General features: G+C 36.9%; 1 long non-coding RNA gene across 1 annotated transcript in view; it reads left to right on the top strand.

Annotated features, from left to right (window-relative positions):
- LOC113964981 overlaps positions 1-7,354 on the top strand; it is a 48,800-nt gene extending 41,446 nt beyond the window's left edge. Inside the window, exons 4-5 of the long non-coding RNA XR_003533377.1 lie at positions 1,699-1,856; positions 7,201-7,354. This is a non-coding gene — a long non-coding RNA (uncharacterized LOC113964981). The remainder of the gene's footprint in view (positions 1-1,698; positions 1,857-7,200) is intronic.
- The last annotated feature ends 7,123 nt before the right edge of the window (positions 7,355-14,477 follow it).

Consider the following 14,477-nt stretch of genomic DNA (forward strand, 5'->3'; position numbering starts at 1 on the left):
GACAGAAAATATGAAAGACTATGTTTCTTAGAAAATAAGGAGAGTTCACAGAGTGCCATTCATGTTATGCAGTTTTGATTAATTCATTTGAATGAAGACTTACTTAAAAGCCACCAAAATTGATAAAAATACTTTTTTTTACATTCTTTAATTTCAGTTTTATACATCACAATAGATGTTGGTTTGGACTCCTATATATAACATAAATATAACATTTACTCATAATATAACATTTAAATATAACATTTTACTCATCTAGGAATTATAATTCTGCATTAATTTGAATTTAGAAGAAATTAACCCCCTCCCCAAATCCCAAATCCAACTAAGAAATAACATAATTATAGAGGTATTCTCTCTTACTGTACAGTGGAGAAATCAATACGAATACTGCTGAAGTATTTTCAGCCAAACTAAAGCAGGAGTAACACCATGTAACACGTGTAATTATACAATCATAGTTGCATATTTCTCATGGCAAATCTACAACTTTCCAAAGCAAGAATTTGAAGAGGTTTAAGTAATTTTACTTCACCTTACATGCTGATAATAATGAAACTAAATGTTTACTTTTCATCTACTTCCACATAAAAACTGATTCCCTAAGTCAGAGTTCATAAGAAATAACAAGTATATCTTATTTTTTTCCCCCAGGGAAAAGAAGGGAGGAAGAAGAATATTCATTATCAACTGCAGCTTTGATATTGAAAGTCATGTGAACTGAAATTATTTCATGGTTAATGAAATGTGTAGTCAAGGTCAGAGTAATGCTGTCATTAGAGTTTTAACTATGAGGAATTTACTCTTCTTTGTCATCTCCTCCCAAAAGTCAGAAACAGTCTTACATTACCTTGAAGTAACAATGGTGTTACCTTTAAAACAAGAAACTCAAATGTTGTCTGTTCTGTCTGAATTTTAGGCCAGGTGGCCAAAAAGATAATGTGACAACTTTAGGAAAGTCATGTTTTCTGAACTAATTCATTGACTCTTCCTTAAAAGCTGACAAGTTAAACATGAACAATACCGAAAAACAGAAAGGAGAGACAATATTTTTATGCTACATGGTGTCATATAAGAAAGAAGGTTCAGGTTCACAACCTTAAATCCTGATATGTCTGGGGAAGGGTGAGGTTTTAAACTTTAGGAAAGATTCTCAGACCCATGACAGAGTCATGATAACTTACACCTCCCTCAGAGAGAAGTTGGGGTAACTAAGAAATGTCAAGCAGTTTCATAGTCATAGTCTGTCTCTTTTATAAATTCTAAATCAGGTGTTCTCTTTGAATGTCTAATGCTTTCCAAAATCTGCTGGAACTTTTAAGTATACTTTATAAATTTTTAAGCACTGTGTAAAACTTTCCATGACAGCTGGAAAATAAAGAATCAGCCTTTGCTTATGATATTAAGGTAGCAATTTTCCATCAGAACAAATTCATCAGAATTTATATGAGGCAAGGAAATAAGTCTTCTCTGATACCTCTCAGCAAATTCAGATACAAAATTGATATTTATATAAATATGGCTATTGATTAAAATCATGTTTTCATATTTTTGTTTCTCTTTTATCTCAAAAATGGCTTGCAAAAAGATAATCAGATTTTCTCTCCAGGATAAAATCTATTATTTGTTACATTGTGTATTATCATGCCATTCATTTCAATGAGTAATTTTTGGCTGATTTTTGATGTTTTATTGCAGAATTAAATCTTTAATAGTGGAATAAGGAAAAGAAATAATGAGTAGCAAACTGCGTATTTACAGCATGGAATTTATGAAAGTTTGGAGACCTAATAGTAACATTCAACTTGAGAACACTAGGTGATTAAAGGTGGATCCAAACCAATGCATTAGTCAAGGTATGCAAATCAAGAGAAATGGATCTGAAAATTGTTCTGCCATTTCTGTTGTTTACCAGTTATAAAATAAACAGAATAATGACCTAATATATGTAGTACGCACATCTCTTACTGTGCCTGAGAATTGAAAATCAAAAAACCACCACAACTCTTATCAGAGTCGATATGAAAAAGACTGGTTCATCTATTATGTCTTGGTAGATAATGATAAATTCAATGACCACTATGAACTTTCTTCTGCAGACTTGTCATCACCCACATTGCTCCTACTTTTAACAGTGGAATATGCAGTAAAGTCAATCCATTTATTTCCACAGCTTTTTTCCCAGCCTATTGCGGTGAACACAAATCATTAAAGTCAAGTTTTTCTGAGAACTTTCAATGTCTTCACTTTATTCCATTTTCCCCTCTCTCTTCCTTGCTTTTCTTTTGTTACTTGATGGAAAATTACATATTTACTGAGGTTGTATTCCTAGAATTTCTGTGTTTAGGAGAGCAAAAATGGTAGCAATATACACTGGAGTAATGAAGCCCGTATTTATTGCTGGGGAGGTAAAAGAGAGGAAGGGCATGAGCGTGAAATGTTCTGATATGTTTGTGGCAACTACAATCTGCTCTGCACTGTGGTCATCTACCCCACTAAAAGAGCTCGTGGAAATGTAGTCAGACAGATACTGGATTGGAAGGAAGGGGTAAGGAATAAGCTACTGGAGGCAAAATATTTTCACTTAAATATCAACAGAAAATTTAAAATAGAATAGACTATTTCAGTTGAAAAAGACCTACACTGAACATCTAGTCTTTTGCATATGCAGCAAATGCAACCTCTCCACTCAAGAAGAGATCAAGTAATTTTAAAGCGAGCGTGTAAGTAAAAAAGGCACATTTTCCTTTGTTTGGCTTCCAACAGAAAATGAATTTGGTTTCCAGTGCTTACATTCTGGCTGGGCGATCAGTAGTAGACACCCACCACACCTCCTTTGTTTCCCATCCCCCTAATTCTCACTCAGAGGATCTCAACCCCATCATCACTAACTGTAAAGGCTATGTAATCAAACCTCTCCCTTAACTATGGTGTGATACCTCCACCTCACCTGCCCTGCCTATCCCTCCTGAACAGCCCGTAGCCCTCCATCTCAGCATTCCAATTGTGGGACTCATTCCACCAAGTTTCAGTAATGCCAATGATATTATAGTTCTGGAAGCTCACCAATGCTTACAATTCATCCTGTATGTTTCTCATGGTGCATGTGTTGGTGTACAAGTATTTCAGATATGCTCCTGAGCCCTCTGTGCTCCCAAAAGCAGTGTGAATGCTCCCAGTGGCATTGACACCCCCGGGCAATGCAATGGCAGCCCTTGGCCTACCTACTGCAATCCTCAGTATCTAGCTGAAACCCCACTCGATCAGCCCTGACAGCTTATGCCCAAAGATCCGTTTTACTCACCAGGACAGGTGGATCCTGTCAAACTCCAGGCATAACTTATCCTTTGAAGTCTCTTCAGTGGTTTAAAAATCCAATGTTTTGGTGGAGATAAATATAATATCAGCCACCATAGTAATGGATGATGATGACTTCAGCTTCCTCACACAAAGGTAATACTTCAGCAGATAGGACTATTATAGCTGGAAAAGATAGGCAATGATGCTTTTCATTTCAGATGATATGCTGGGCTGAGACAGTGTTAACAGCCTTTTGCATTTGACAAAGTAGGGAAATTAAGCTACATTATCTAACTAAAACTACATTTTCTGTAGTTATGAAATCCTGTCACCTGCAGAGATACAGGCTATTTGCACTGTCTTAAAGTGCTGTCCAAACTTTGGGCTTTTCATGGTGGAGAGGACAGATTATTAAATAATTAGATTTTGCAAATATTCTTGTATGTGAACTGAAAGAAAGGAGCCATCCTCACATTGCCCATTTACAGGAAAGGTCAGCTGAAGTTTGCATCTGGTGTTTGAGTAGTACTTGGCATTCTTTTCTTACCCTCTCTCTGCTCCATAAATCATCGCACACAGAAAGGTCAGGAACAGAGAGAAGGTAAGATACCAGCTAAATAAGGAGTAAAAAGTTCCTCTCCTTCTGGAAATCGTCAGAGCTGAAAGGGGATTTCTAGAATCCTTTTGGGATAGGAAAGAAGACCTGAGTAGTTGAAATGTTTGGATTACACACTGTACAATTCAACTGCTTGGATTCAGCTCATACTCTTGAATAAATAAAGGAATTAACTTTGTGTAAATCTGTCCAAAGCCAGAGAATAGTTACAGCTAGCATTTTTTCTTTTAATCTGTGCTTATTTCTACTTACAGTGTGTAGTTTTTCCATTCCCACACTCTTTTCCTTTGTCCAACCTAACTTTTACTTGTGTTCTTGAATATGGGAAAGGACAGAGGAGAACTAAAAAGAGGAAAAATTTTGCCATTTTCTTCACCTGTCACAATTTTAAATCTTATATTTTTAGACTTGTACTTTCTTCAAAAAGGTTGAGACAAAATTAACTTCTAAATTTTACATCACATAGCAACAGGCTGCCTTCAGAAAAAAAAATGGTAAAGAAAAAGAGATTTTCTTTGTTTGTCTCCCTACTTGTTTTGGTTGGATATTTCAGATTACTGAAGATTTTACTAAATAATGTTGTTGGACGGTTTGAAGCAGAAGCTGATACCAAACTCAGGATGATTTCACTGAAGCTATGAGCCTGAAACATTTTGCTCATACAAACTAGTTGTCTTCCTATATATTTTTGTAGTGTTGTATGGAATCTGGCTGATTTCCTGACCTTTTACAGACATTTGTACAGTTCTATGAATAATACCAAAGTGGTCAAACAAGAGCAACTTTAAAGAAATTATTATGTCTAATTCATGCCTATTTGAAAACAAAAAAAAAGAATGAGCTGTCTTACATGCACAGCCTTTTCACAGTGACTTTTATGGGCAATCTAGCTCATATCCAGCAAATACCAGTGTAACCTTGACTAGGTCTTCATAAGCTTAAGTACAGGGACTTGCAATTCTTGATCATTCCATTCATGGTTTTATACCTTTTTGTCATGAAATATCCTTAGCCCTGTTCAAGGAATTTACGTGGTAAAGGAAGAAGACATTTTTAACATGGCTAGACTGTGTCTGATGGTAAGGTTGAGAGTAATGAAAGACATCTCTGTTCATATCACTATGACAAATGCCCTACCCTATTGTTTTGGAAAAAATCTGAAACACATGTGAGAGGTGTGGACCTGGTGAGAAGCCCAGGATGACTTTTATTTGCAAATATGGCAGAAAATTGTTTTTTCTTCCATACAACTTACAATAATGATAAAATAATATGAATGTTTATTAACATCGCACCTTTTTTTTTGACTTCAACAAAATACTTACAGTTGCTTCAGAATATAAATAGCCTATAAGAGTCCAAATTTGGAATCTGTTACATTGAGTGCTGAACAAATATGCAATGTGAAGGGAACACTGAAAATACAGAAAACAAATGTTTCTAATATAAAATTTTAAGACCTTCTTTCCAGAATGAGACCTGTAGAGTTGTTCACACAGAAGTTGTCCAATTGTGTAAGTTCTTATAGAAACCATGCATGCAGATTAAGTACTTGGAATGTATACATGCCCAGATTGGTAAAATATGTTGAGACATGTTCTAGATAAGTTTAAAATTGGTACTGATGAACACAGATTTTTTCAGAAGATTTAATTGGCTTTGTAAGTTATGTTCCCTGACCTTGTCCCTAGAAGGACTTCCTTAAAGAACAGCAAAGGCTTGTGAAGAAACAAGGTTTAATTAGAACATTTGCCGAAATACTTAAATTCTTACATTGAGAGAACTCATAACAAGTAGCTGAGGCAGGGCAAAAAATCTGGAAAGGAAAACGTACAAACCACTCTTTTCTTTCCTGCTTTCTTCTTCAAAGTCATGTTCTTACTTTCAGACTTAATAACAAGCAATTCTAGATTACAACAAACTTTCTCAGTGCTCTCTACTCCCAGAAAAAAGCTTTTTCATCCCCTCCAAGATGCAGTTGTGATCCCCTTGCCAAGGTCCTTGTCTGTAAGAACCAGGCTCCTAGGTCCTAGATGAGATTATTTCTGCTTAACACTCCTCGAAGCCGGAACGTCCTCTCCCAGAGGGGCATTTGCCTTTCCTCTCATTGTCAGCAGCATCTCTTCTTCCCTCCTATCAATACTCTGTTGGGAACAAATTGAGAATAAAGAAATAAATCCACTAACACCTTCCACTGTAGACACAAACATATTAAGAAAAGTATTTCTTTACTTCCTTCTGGAACATAAACTTGGGAGAGTGATTTAATGTGCACAGTTTAACTTTTCTTAGGCAAGCAACCCTTTCTTAAAGGCATGTGAAACCCAAACTCAAATGAACTTTCCCTTGTGAGTAGTCTTCTTTAACAGGCTGAGAAAAAGTTAACATACTTAGCGAATATCATGATGAAATTAGGTTTGACACTCATATTTATACTACGTGTTAGGTGAGGAAGAATTCTGGTTCTGTTACAACATTCAGACAGAGGAACAAATCTACTAATAATTTCTTTCAAGCACCTTTCTTCTTCCTCTCAAGCAAAAAAGTTGCAGAGACACTGAAGTAGTCACAATGCTGGTCTGGGGATTTTCTGTTTGTTGGTTTGTTTGTTTGTTTCACTGGCAAGAAATTATTTATCTGCTAAATTATAGTGCAGAATATAAAACAGTACAAAAATTTTAGAGAAGCACAGATGTCAGTGCTGTAGGGCAAGTATAGTGATTATCAGACGCTCAGCTAAATGATTGAGGGTATTTTAAACAGTCATTCAGCTAAAAAGAAAAATAAATCCAAATTATAGTCTTTATATTTTGACTGGAGAAATTAGAAGCAGCTAAGGATAAAAGTTGGAAAGAAGACTTGCAGTTCCTACGTTCAATATTGTTTTTAAATTTTCCCCTCTTAAAGCTGTAAAATATGAAAAAATGGTAAACCTAATCCTTTCAATCAGTAAAGTGTGTGTGACTGAATTTCTTGGGGGGGGGAAGAGGATGCAACAATTAGGCAACTCATTTTAACCTCTTAAGCTAAGATCATTTATGCAAAACCATTGCCTGAAATGAATTTTCAAGGCTGACTATTTGAAGATTAGCAGTAGTTTAAAAATGACAGAGCCTTTGCTGCACAGAGCACATGAATGATGATATGAATAAAGGCAGGAAAAACTCAGAGCATTCAAAGACATTTTAAACCAAAACAGAGGAAACAACAGCTTGAAAGGACAGAAGTGCATTTTGATGGGTATTACTTAACACGTTTGCACTTTTTCTTTTTTTTTTTTACAGTTCAGTGTCTTACTCTTCCTGTGCTGTTGATGACAGACCATAAAGCCAGCTCAGAAGTATGGCACAGCTCACAGTAGCCTGACTTGAAACCCTAAGCTTCATAAGGGCTAACACTGAATCAATAAATCGATCACCCCCTTCTGGTTTCTTTGCACACTCACATATCTTGCTACAAATAAAGATCTAGTATGGGAGAAAATGTTCTGTTTTCCATTTCATTACCTCATTTGTTCCAGGTGGTACAGGTAAACTATTACACAATTGACAATCTCCTACACTTTTGCATGGTAAAAGGGACACTTACGTTAATGCACACATACTTGTACCGACCAGATTTCATCTCTATGACTTTGTCATGGCAGGGCTTCTCCAAGATCAGCTTTGTCAAATGAAGGGATAATTAGGAAATAACAGTGTTTATAACAGTGTTTATATAGATCAGTGGTATTTTCTTATACATTTTAGAGGGGAATTCAACCAAGTTTCCCTTCAGAACAATATGAAAATTGCTGGGTTTACAGTAGGCTCCCTTCAAACACAGTAGAATTACAGTTAAAGAAATTTTGAATGCTAAATTTCATTTTTTTATTAATTTTATTTACTTACTTTAAAATATATTCTTGGAAATATAAGAAAATATTATTGTTTGGTTTAGGTTTGGTTTTTGCATTTTAAAATAGAGAAGATAAATTAATGACTGTTCTATTCATGCTGTTTCTCTTTGATCTTCTACTTTAACTTCTTGTAGCAAAAAAAAAAAGAAAAAAAACCACTAGGGTGTTCCCATGGGGTACAAAAGCTTGAAAAGAAACAACAACACCTTGGTAATAAAAAAATTTCAAAGGATCATATTTCAAGTTGTGGGAGTGCAAGGAACACCATTTCTTATATAAAATGCACATCACCTCCTGTGAACAGCAGCTCCGGAGACTGCGTATGTCCTTCATAGGAATTATCTAGCAGATACAAACGAAGGCAGTTTTGATAACTAACCTAATAAATTCCAAAGAGTAGGGGGGGGCAGTTTAAACTGACATTTTAAGATTTCATGACGAAGGGTAACAGGTAAAAGAAGGAGGAATGTCAGTTTTGCTACAGAAAGAAACTTAATTTCCTTAGTTTGGATGAATTCCAAGCAAAGCTAAAGCATTTTTACAATCCTTCTATTTCTTACACATAGCAAACAGTTTGCTTCTGTTTACTTAGTCACATTGAGATGAGAAAAAATCCAGAGGCTTACAAGACAACAGCTGTCTGCTTTTCAAATACTGGTTCAGCTCTTTGATGAAGGGTAGTGTTGTTTTCTTCTGTGCATTGCAGGTTAAAATGAATCAGGCTGTTAGCAGGACATAATTTTTCTAGGAATGGTGCTTTCGGTTTGAATTAAAAGGTACATAAAAATGCGTAGTTCATTTAATTTATTTTTACCATTTCCCAAATAGTTTGCTATTTAGTCTAAATCGGGTCATTAGTCCAGGGAGTCAATATGATTCTTCAAAATTATAAGTAATTGAGTCAATTTATGTCAGGTTAAGGTCTCTTTTAATTTCCCATCTTCATATATTTTAAAGGCCTGATGCTCTGAATCATTACTTTCATCATTTGTCATATACACCCAAGTGTGTAGTCCTGACACAGATGATCTTAATTCATGCCAGAATTTCCAGTTACTTCATTAAGATTACTTGACCAATTAAGAGTTACTTACATGAATAGGGCTTGTAAGACCAGCTTGTGTCGCTGTCATTTGCCTCCCTGTTTCTTCCTTCTACACTCTTTGTCTTCCTTATCCACAAGAAATTCTTAGTCAACATAGAAATGTTCTTTGCAGCACTGTTTACTCATCTCTACAGCCTAGGCGTAAGGAAGAGCTATGAGGGTGATAGAAGACTAGCACAGCTTACCTGGAAAAGTTGTGGATGCCCCCTCCGTGGAAGTGTTCAAGGCTGGGTTGTATGGGGCTTTGAGCAAGCTGGTCTAGTGAGAGGTGTCCCTGCACTCAGAGGAGGGGTTGGAACTAGATGATCTTTAAGGTCCCTTCCAAGCAAAACCATTCTGATTCTGTGATTCTTATTTGTGCAGCTCAGGACCTGTGCAACAGTAAGCTTAAATGAGACTATCCTGTCATTAGCATAGAATATAGTACTTAATCCCTGCAAAAATTAGGTGAAGAGAGACCAACCAACCTGTCCAAACTGGACCATGCTTGTGATCCTACAGAAAATCTTATGTATCACCATTCAAATGATACCTTGAAGTATGGAAGTAACTGCAGCTCCAACAAATCTTATTGCCAAAAAGGCTAGGCATCCAACATACAGACCTACTTCTTTATGGTTTCTCTGGGGTTTTCTGGAAAAACAATGTCAATAGGGCAGTGCATATCCCATACTTACCCTCTCCTCTGCTGCAAGGAAAGACTATGCTCAGCTGAGTTGCTGTGGACACTTTATATCTCAAAGGTTGGTGTTAGATATTTTTGTTGCAGTAAGAGTGGGGGTGACAGGTGGGGTAAAGTTTTCAATAGCAGAGTTTGGAAGTACCATCATTCTGTTTTGACTTGTATAACAGATGCACCTTTCATCTGTAAGAAATGCCAGTATCAAATATATATACTTACATATACACTAACCTACATAGATATTGGCATATATATTGATGGTATAAATTCAAGGAAGGTGCTTGTACTACACAAAACCCCATAAATAAGAAGTTAGGTAAAAAATACTGCATTTAGTTCTTTGTACGATTCATCAACAATTGATTTCTTTGTTAGGGAATGGTGAATCTGAGTCAGTCATTTGTACACTTAGGAAGGCTATATGAATTTGAACCGGTGCTAGGAATTGTACTTTTGGAGAATATGGACACTGAAGTTCAGCAACCACGATTTTTTTAAAATTAAATGAAGAGAAAAAGTAAATCACAGTACAGATTCAGCAGTCTCCTCAGGAAGTCTGTTAATGACATCCTCAGAACACATACATCTCTTTTTTGTAGACCAGCAGGTGTGAAGGACATGTTGTGGAGCTCACTTATACAACAGCATTTATATCTAAAACTGCTGGGTAGACTGGATTGATGCGAAGAAAAAGACTTTCTGTGCTCTTCTAATATCATTATCTTTTCTGATTAGGTTATCATGCAAATATTATCAAAGACTCACAGCTTATCTGTAGTATTGACATTCCCAACATTGACATTCTCAGGTCAATATACTAAAATTATAATACACTTCCTGTGAGTTAAGAATGAAATTAACATACTTTTTATACATAAAACCTCAAAAAACAACAAAAAAAAGATATAAAACCTAACCCTTCAAAAAAGCACTACTTGAAAGCAAGTCCTTGGATAACAGGTATCTTTACACACCTGCAAATAATTGGAGATACCAAGTCTCTTGCAATAAAGGGAGAAGTCTTTGGATATGTATGAGGCTATTGGAAGACAGGAAGAATGCAAGGGGAAAACAAGTATTATTTGATGAGGGGAAGCTTTTAGGCATATTGCTTCTGAATAAGTTCTTTTTCAATATATGAGATGACTGACTGTGTACACAAGGAAAGCAGTGGCTACTGTTTATCTTGTGTTAGGGCATCTAGTCTGTCCCTTTTGGCACTGCACTGGGTCCAACAACCAGGGAAGCAAATTGCTCGCATGGGGTACAGTCAGTATAGGTTTGCTGCCCTACTGTTGGCCACACCGATAAGGTGCAGGGCTCTTCAATGGTTCATCAGGGTCTTGAGTGCACCAATGGGATCTGCAATGTTTTCCTTCATCTCTCCTCTCAAGGCTTTGGCTGCCAGTGCTCAAAGCCAACTCTGATTTAATGCAGCTGTGGAATCTTAGATCAGATTGCTGGGAAAGATCTGGATGACAATTTTGAAAGAAGCGAGGTTCTTGCCTCCCATTGTTTGGAGCAGCATCGAGGATTTCTTGCCCAAGCTGTATTGTCAATATATCTGTGCCTGATCATGTACTCTGTTCATCCTGATCCTGACCCACAGTCCTGATTTTCCAGCTTGATCTCAGATCTGCCTTTTCGCCATGGACATATCTGGTGATCTGGATGCTTGGCTGGTTATTGTCCCTAGTTCTGCTTTGCTATTCTTGTTGAGGTTCTGTGGGACTACCTTTGTCAGTGAGGGCATAGTCCTGCCAGCTTTGTCTCAACTCCCAGTTCTCCTTCCTATCTGCAACAGAACTATCCTTGCTTCTCTTTAACATCACTCTAAGACAGCCCAAGCAAATGGGGCTTTTCAATATTCTCTTTTTTTTTTTCCTTTTTCTCAACAAACAACCTGTCGTTTTTACTCTTTCTTTGCTTAACTGGTTTTGCAGATTTTTCGCACTTATATGGTAATTTTGGTCTTAGGCATTGACCCCGGTAAACCTGAGCTTCCCTGTCTTTTGACATCTTCCACCCAGAAGCAGTCACAGAGTCATAGAATGTTTGGGGATTTTAAAGATCATCTAGTTACAACCCTGCTGCCATGGGCGGGTATACCTTCAGCTGGATCAGGTTGCTTAAAGCCCCATTCAAATTGGCCTTTAACATTTCCAGAGATGGGATATCCACAACTTCTCTGGGTAACCTGTGTCAGTACCTCGCCACCCTCACAGTAAGGAATTTCTTCCTAATATTTAATCTAAACCTGGTATTCTTTTTCACCATTCATAATGTATTGTAATTTCTCACATTCATTCTTATTTGTTTAGCCTCAAGTTGCGGTACACAAACCCCTTTCCAATTTTTTTGGGTTTGCAGTGCCCAACAGCTTCTCACACTTCTATCTCACTCATTGGATTTGGGACTGAAGCTGGCTCCCTGCCTGTATACTTCAATAACTTCCTTAAGAAATGGTTTTAACATAGCCTTTCACCATGTACTTAGAGTCAAGTTTGTGAGAAATAAGATGTGTTGAAAATTCACTGTATCTCTGTGCTCAAACTGTGGTGATCAACCATGGAAAATTTGACAGACACCTGGCTATTTATTGTTGCTCTCTCCGGTAGAGACTGAAGGCACTTCTATTTAATGGGTTTTTTTAGTTAATGACTGGATGATACATTAACATTACACTCCACACATTTCCGGCCAATACCAAACTGTCTAATCATCAGAGGGCAGAGCTGGAATGAGGATGTAAGTAAGATGGAAAAATAGCCTGACAGGAACCTCAGGAATTTCAAATGGAATTGCCAAGATCTCCACTTGGGAAGGAACAATCCTGTGTACCAGCAGAGACTATGGACCAAGTAGTTGGAAAAGAAGCTTTGTAGAAAATGGCCTGGGGTTCCATAAACTTACGTTGTCTATGAGCCATCAATACACAGTTGCAGCAAAGCAGACCAACAGCATTCTGATCCACATCAGGGAGAGCATTTCCAGCAGGCTGAGGGAGCTGATCCTTCCCCTCTGCTCAGCTCTGGTGAGACACTTCTGGAATGTGACATCCATTTCTTGGCTACCCAGTAGAAAAGAGATATGGACATAACTAGCCGATGACCACAAAGACAGTCAGGAGACAGGCTGAAGCACATGACACATGAGGAGAATCTGAGGTAGAAAAAACTGTCGAGGATCTTATTGCTGTCTTCTACTACATAGGGGAGGGTGTACACAAAACCAAGATGGAATCTTCTCAGAGGTACACAATAGAAGTAGGAGAGGCAACAGGCACAGGCTGAAACATGGTAAACTTTGAATAAGTGCAAGAAAAATATTTTACACTGTGACAGTGGTTAGACACTGCAAGAGGTGCCCAGAGAGGCAGTGGTATTGCTATATTTGGAGATAATAGAACTTCACTGAACACGGCTTTGAGCAACTTCTCTGAATAGTGGGGATTGGACCAGAAAATCTCTAGTGGTCTCTTCCAACCTGTGTGTTTGCATATGTTTGTATGTCTAACTAAAGGCTGCAGACAGATGTATGTTTTTGAGTAACTGGTATCTCACCCAAGTGAGCCAGAATCTTATGTTTCTTTGATACATTTTTTTATGTTGGGTTAATTTGAAACATGAAGACCTTCATTCTGATTATCCTAGCAGTATGAAATTTTAGCAAAATATTGATTATAATAATATGTTCATGGATGTAAACATCTGGTATATTCCATTGTAACATAGAGTATTATGTCTTAATCATTATGTACTAAAACTTGAGCCTGCAAATATTTATGCACTTGTGTAATTTGTAGTCTTCCAGTTTACCACTTTAATAATAACCTTACAAAAATGTGGTTCTTTTTTTTTTTTCAGTTTAAAATTAGTAGTTTCTTAATTGCTGAGTATTTTCAGCAGGACAGTACTTAAGCAGAATGATGACAGTGCATGCATTGGCTTATGTGTAGTTCAATACCATTGCTTAACAGATGTCTGATTTAATTATAGGCACCTCATACACATTTTCATTGGTGTCATGAACCTACCTCTATGGTATCAGGATTTCTAAGCAAAATTGCAGCCAACTAATACAGTAGAATCACATAAAAGACCTGTTTTTCCTACACTCTCCTTTCCTCTCCCCTTACAGCTTTGAAAAGCAGTAACACAATAACATGCCTTTCCCTGTCAGCTACTAATATGTCCATCCTTGTTAAGTAATAACTCAGAATACTTCAGTATTCTGAAGCTATTTTACTACTTCTGACCAGGTAATATTTGATATTCTGAGACACTTCAGGAAAATAACAGAGGGATGTGTTTCCATAGGCATCAAGTTTAATCAAGAGAGAACTACTAAGAGAGTTTTCACTACCAGAGAAAATGAAACTACTCATTCTACGCAGGAAAAAACCCACACTGATACTGCGAAAATGGTAAAGGCTGAGAGGTGGAAAGCAAATAATTTAAAGTCCATTTTATTCAGTTCTCCTATATAAGCAGATTGTGAGCCTGAGCATTATGTAAATCACAGTGTTTTACTGAAACTGTATAAAGGAAAAAATAAAGAAGAATAAATATCAGGAAATGTTTATCTAATAAGAGAACTAGAATTTATTGTATTTATAGTATTTGAGAGCAAGAATTTTGAAGCCCAGAATTCAGGTGGCATGAGAATATGACTGGTTCTTTTTCCTCCTACCCTGTATCCTCTTATTTAATTCTTCTTGTAGCCATAGAATCATAGAATATCCTGAGTTAGAAGGGACCCACAGGGATCATCAAGTAGTCTGCAAAGAAGAGGTATGTTAATTGGATAAAGTGACTGCAACATGAGATAATAAAAGCCTAAATGTAGTATGGTGCCTTGTGTGAGGATTTCAAAG

The sequence above is a fragment of the Neopelma chrysocephalum genome, unplaced genomic scaffold (genome assembly GCF_003984885.1).
Source record: "Neopelma chrysocephalum unplaced genomic scaffold, ASM398488v2 Primary Assembly neopelma1_22b, whole genome shotgun sequence".
NCBI classification, from domain to species: domain Eukaryota; kingdom Metazoa; phylum Chordata; class Aves; order Passeriformes; family Pipridae; genus Neopelma; species Neopelma chrysocephalum.